The sequence below is a fragment of the Hydra vulgaris genome, chromosome 06 (assembly GCF_038396675.1).
Source record: "Hydra vulgaris chromosome 06, alternate assembly HydraT2T_AEP".
NCBI classification, from domain to species: Eukaryota; Metazoa; Cnidaria; class Hydrozoa; order Anthoathecata; family Hydridae; genus Hydra; species Hydra vulgaris.
In genome coordinates this window covers 20,193,721-20,200,000 of record NC_088925.1, presented here as the reverse complement: position 1 = coordinate 20,200,000, position 6,280 = coordinate 20,193,721, and the positions used below count along the sequence as shown (strand labels likewise).

Here is a 6,280-nt window from a genome sequence, read left to right as displayed (position 1 = left end):
TGTAAATCATCCATATGTGATCCGACTATCATGAGTTTAACATTTTGATGAATGGTACATACACACACACACAGTGAGTACCACTTGCTCCTGCAAAGACACATTCTTTTGGACGTAGCTCTGCAAACTTCGAAAACCCAATTCTGATATTTGAATACTTTTCTGAAAATAATTGATAAATTTCCTTCAAATTACTTAAAACTAATCTTTTCTGAATATGTTTTCTTTCCCCATTTTCCATAACAGATAGAAAATCTTTTTTTCCAGGCATTACACGGCTAACAGTGTCAGAGTAATAAAACTCTTCTACCATATCTTTCACGTGTACAGGTAGTGATTTCCCTTTTTTTGGGTTAGGGATAGATAAAACACTTTTGGTTATAAAAACTTCTTTTGCTTGAGATACAAGTCGATGCGAACAATTAAATTCTCTCATCACTTTTCGATTACTCCATTGAGCAACAAATATTGTCAAAATCATGATCTTTTCACTCTTACTTTGTGTTGATTTATACTTATCCTGAAGCACTTTAACAATGTCATCAGCACATGTGTTTTTTTTAGTTGCTTCATATTCATCATCCTCTAAAGTATCAATTGCATCTGAATTAGTAGATAAAAGGTCTAACTTCCTTTTTACAAGTTTTTTAAGCTTTTTCTTTTTCTCCGGAATATAGCTTTTAACAGTTTGTAACTTGCGTTTATCCAAGGGTGACTCACCCAATAACGACAAGGATTTATTAAAAATAGAAATTTCTACTTCCTGGCACTGATAATTTTTATCTCCCTTGTCACTACAAATATCTTGAGATCTGGAACTGCCTTGAGAATCTGACTCTGTTTTACAATTTGCAGAATTTTTATCATCACTTAATCCTATTTCGGAAGGTAAGCCAGTGATCCTCTTTCGGCAAGTATCACATAATTTTGCTCCAGCCATAAGTTTTGAGGGATACATAGCTACTTGCCGACTAGTAGCTACCCTCAAGGTTTTATATTGTTTTTTCTTATGGTGTTGGAAAGGATCATAACAACAGTGTTGTCTGTTCTTTAACTCTTTTACTTGTGCTTGAAATGCCATTTTTAATCTAAATTTAATTTGAAAGTTGCTAAAAACTAATTCCTAAGTTTGTTCTATTAAAGTTGGTGAATTAAAATTATTACGTATACATGGTAAAAGTCACGTAGATAAACGTGATGAAAGTCACGCATTCATTTATGGTTTTTAATGACTATTGTTGTTTCATAATTGTCATGGGAATTATAACTTTGTATTTATATACGATTTTATGTAATAAACAGAAGGTTGAAAAACGCTCAGATAGTTGTTTTTAATATATATGTATATATATATATATATATATATATATATATATATATATATATATATATATATATATATATATATATATATATATATATATATATATATATATATATATATATATATATATATATAAACGAATACAAGAATGCAACAAAGTTGTCTTTTGATGACTGATTCAATGGAAATGAATTGATTATTTTAATATAAATATATATAGCTTTAAGCCTCATATAATTTAATACTGACTTAGTATGTATTTATAGTACTAGTAATTAAATTACAACCTAGAAAATAAAAGAAAAAAAAGGAAATAGTTAATAATATATATTTCCAATAGGCTATTTACAGAAAATGACCTCAAAATATCGCATTTGTAAGGCAAATAAATATTAAATTTTTAGAACCTACTTATACTTTAATATTATTCTCAAAGCTGTTTATGGGAATCCCAAAAATATTTTTTTATGGGACATCCACAATAAAAAAAGCAATCTGTAAAAAAAAAATTATGACTTTTGACCTTTGCCATCGACCAGGGTCAATGGTCAAATGACCAAATGACCAATAACTTTTTTTTATTGAACTTTTCACTTTTTTGTATAGACACAAAGTTGTTCGTCTATGCAAGAGCTTCTGTTTGCCACCAAAATCAACTTCCTAAGTATAATAGCAAAAAAGTTATGACGTTTTAAATAACCAAGGTCAAGTGAAAAGGTCAAAACTTTGAACTGTCATATCTCAGAAAATAATTGACCTAAGTCGAAAAAATTTACATGTTTTTCTTCTGTCCATATGCCCAACATGTGAGCCAATTTTCATCAAAATCCGAGTCGGTGATGTTGAATTTGACCAAAAAGTGGTTCCAATTGACGTGGAATGCCCCAGTAGAAGAAATGTCGATCCCCCTTTTTTTATTATTAAAACAGTTTTCTACATGCATTTCTTATTCACTTGCCAAATTTCAACGAAAAAAAATTACCAGCAAATAGTTTAATTTGTGTTAGATTAAGTTTACCACTTTTTTTAGGTAGTTCTAGGCAAACGTTATTTTGTGGTGATTCTTATTATAAATATATATGAACCTAGACTATTTTTAAAAAACGAAAGGTTAATCTTGATTTTTTTAGAACTATAATGTATGGTTAGCATACTTTTTTATGGATTATTTTTTCGAAAATTTTGCATGAAAATTTGGTTGATGTTCGCACATAAAATTGCAGTCGTAAAAATGTCGATCCCCCTTTTTTTATTAATAAAATAATTTTCTACATGCATTTCCTATTCACATGCCAATTTTCAATTATTATTAGATTAAAATTAAAGTGCAAAATATAAATAAAAGTGTTTTTAATTCTCTAACAGATTAAAGTTAATTTCTTTTATTTCATAATAATATTATAGTTAACTTATGTTTGAAACAAAAAATAATGATAAATGTAAAAACTTATTGTTTTCTTAGGTTACATATAAAAAGAATGTTTCAGATAAAGACTCTTGCTTTTGAATGGATTGTTAAGTGATAGTATCAGTTGACAATTTTATTAACACACCATATATAAATAAGTATACAAATCAGATTCTTCATTGGTTTATTCCTAACAAAAAATTTGTTAGTGTTTTTCAACTATAATAAAAGATATTATTGTTATTATCTTTTTTTACTTCGATTGTATACTTCCATAACTGGACTATTATTTAAATCATTATACTAGCATGCCTTATGTTTACTTATTGTTTAGACTCTACTAAATATTATGCTTATTTTTAAGATTTCATAAGTATAAATAACATCGTTTATATATAACTACAACCAAATTAACATAATTTATATATAAACAAAGTATGCATAATAAATACCATTATACCATTATAAACCAAAGTATATACATTCCTAATGTTAGCGTATTGTTTAATAAATATATATTTTTATATTTTTACTGTTATATTTTGATTGTTTATTTTCATTTTATTAATAAGGTTGTATCTTACACAGAACTGATTTGACGATTGTTACTTTTGAAATTTTACAATTTTTTTGTTATCTTTAGTCCAATCTACACAGTCTACAAATGTCGAGAAATGCAAAAAGTAACAAAATTGTTACTTTTTAATATGTATGCATTTCTCGACATTTGCAAATTTGTTTTTTATTACAACTTTGTTAACCTTGAGATACATCTTCAGCTGCTACAATTGGTATGTTTAAAAAAGCTTCTCTATAATCAGCACAACCTTCTGCTAGTAAAATTATGATTTAATTATTTTTCTGAATGATTATTGAATTCATAATATTTCTATTTACATACACTATTTAATACATTTTTATTATGTTATCCATCAAAGTGCAGTAGAAGTAAAATCAAGAGTAGTATTTAAATTTTTACTTTGATTAACATTTTTAAAATATATAGTTGATTGTCTTTCATTTTATTTATTCAGCCAATGACTTTCACAAATAGTTGGTTTATATTAAATGTTACATAATACCATTCACAAAAATGAGCGACTGCTAGTCGGTCCAGGGTACTGATACATGAAATTTTACAATTTTTTTGTTATCTTTAGTCCAATCTACACAGTCTACCACTGGTAAATTTGTGTAGGATAATTTTTAGTATTGATTATAAAATTAAAAATACAATCAGCAATGAGTGGTAAGTTTAACAATTTTGTTAAACTTACAACTTGTTGCTGATTATATTTTTAATTTTATAATCAATACTAAAAATTATCCTATACAAATTTACCAGTGGTAGACTGTGTAGATTGGACTATGTTTAAAAAAGCTTCTCTATAATCAGCACAACCTTCTGCTAGTAAAATTATGATTTAATTATTTTTCTGAATGATTATTGAATTCATAATATTTCTATTTACATACACTATTTAATACATTTTTATTATGTTATCCATCAAAGTGCAGTAGAAGTAAAATCAAGAGTAGTATTTAAATTTTTACTTTGATTAACATTTTTAAAATATATAGTTGATTGTCTTTCATTTTATTTGTTCAGCCAATGACTTTCACAAATAGTTGGTTTATATTAAATGTTACATAATACCATTCACAAAAATGAGCGACTGCTAGTCGGTCCAGGGTGCTGATACATGTATCTCTGATAGACACCATTTGTAAGATCTAATGACATTGAATTGTAAATAGATTAGTACTGAATGGTATTATGTAACGTTTAATATAAACCAACTATTTGTGAAAATAACTAATCTATTTACAATTCAATGTCATTAGATCTTACATATGGTATCTATCAGAGATACTTTGTGGTTAATGGTGGCATACACAATCATTAGGCACCACCATTCTTGTTTTTTTATTAAAAATTTATATGTAATATCATCAAGTTTGTTTTCCATTTTGTCTCAATTTTTTCAAACATTTGAATTATTTATTTAAAATTTTTTTACCCAAAATAATTTAAAAATGAAGCATTGACAAGTGTAATAGTTTTAATAAAATATTTTGTATGTTTTCAATGTGATTAATAGTTGTAGTATAAAAAGTAGTCAAGTTGTACCTATAAATAGTTATAAACTTTTAGATACGATCAGGACTTTTTGAGGATTTCATAGCCCATATTAAATACAGTGTTAAATTTATGTGTAATATTTTATTGAGTTGATAAATATGAAAAGTCTTTTTTTTAGGGTGGATACTCCAAACTGCATTTTGTAATATGATAGGATTTGTAAAGTTATGTCTTTATTTTATTTAAAAGCAATTTAAAAACGTTTTTAAATTTCTGTTGACATTTTTTTCAAATTTGAATATAAAAGGAATATGAAAAGGAGGGGGGGGGGCGTTAGTTGTGGCACACGCCCCTTTCCTAACTAATGTAGTAAAATAAACTTGTATACTAATTTCTTTTTTTCAACAAACTCAATTTAAAATCTTTTTTCAAATCTCTTTACAAATTTTTTTTTTAGGTTGGAAGACTAAGAAGATGGGGGGGGGGGGGAGGAGGAGGTGGAGGAGTTAGGCGTAGCACATATCCCACCCCTAATGCCAATTTATACACCACTTGTAAACGCTGTAGAGTAAGAAAGTATAATTTATACTTTTGAACACAAAATATAATCAGTGTTTTTAAAATTAAAGTATTTATAAGAATGTAACATTTCACTATGAGGGTGTTAAAACGTAACGAAAACATCCACCCTTTAATATAAGATAGACCACTAATATTTGAAAATGGAATGGAAGCAAATTAGAACACATTTTTGTGTATAGAGATAAAAAAATTTATCAGAAAAAACAATCTTTCAGATGAAAAACTTGTATTTTTTAAGGCTTACGATAGTGTGCCGAACCCCCTTTGGCCCTCTAGACACCCCCTATATCTATATACTAATATAAACTTGTAGCCTACTCTTACATCTATCTTTTGATACCAAGTTATAGGCATTTGGATAAGATTTGACAAAGTTATAACAATTTCAGTGAAAAAAATAATAATTTTGGAACCAGTTTATTCAATAAATCCATATATCTAAAATTTGCTACTAAAAACGTCATAACTTTTTTTTGAATTGTTCGTTTTTGATAACTTTTTCATCTTTAAAATACTGTATTGAAGGGCTTTCTAATGATATATAACATTCTAGTATATCCTCAATTTAAAAATTTCAGTCTACGTACCTAATATATATATATATATATATATATATATATATATATATATATATATATATATATATATATATATATACACACTTTTAAATTACTTTAAAATTTCTTTCCTTAACGTTTAGAAACGATAAGATGTTATAACATAATCATTTTCTATGTACTTAGTTTTTTATAAAAATTTAATTTTCTATTTAATGTAATAAATTTGATATAAGCTTATCACTTACATATGATTATGTTCTTTGTCTAATGTTTATGATTATATTTTCGCGTAGTTTCAAAGTTACTTTTACCGAAAATGGGAG

The 6,280-nt window shown here is 26.5% G+C and overlaps 1 long non-coding RNA gene across 1 annotated transcript in view; it reads right to left on the bottom strand.

Moving 5' to 3' along the window:
- The window catches only part of LOC136081711 (uncharacterized), a 25,235-nt gene extending 18,955 nt beyond the window's left edge, over positions 1–6,280 (bottom strand). Inside the window, exon 1 of the long non-coding RNA XR_010639044.1 lies at positions 6,203–6,280. This is a non-coding gene — a long non-coding RNA (uncharacterized LOC136081711). The remainder of the gene's footprint in view (positions 1–6,202) is intronic.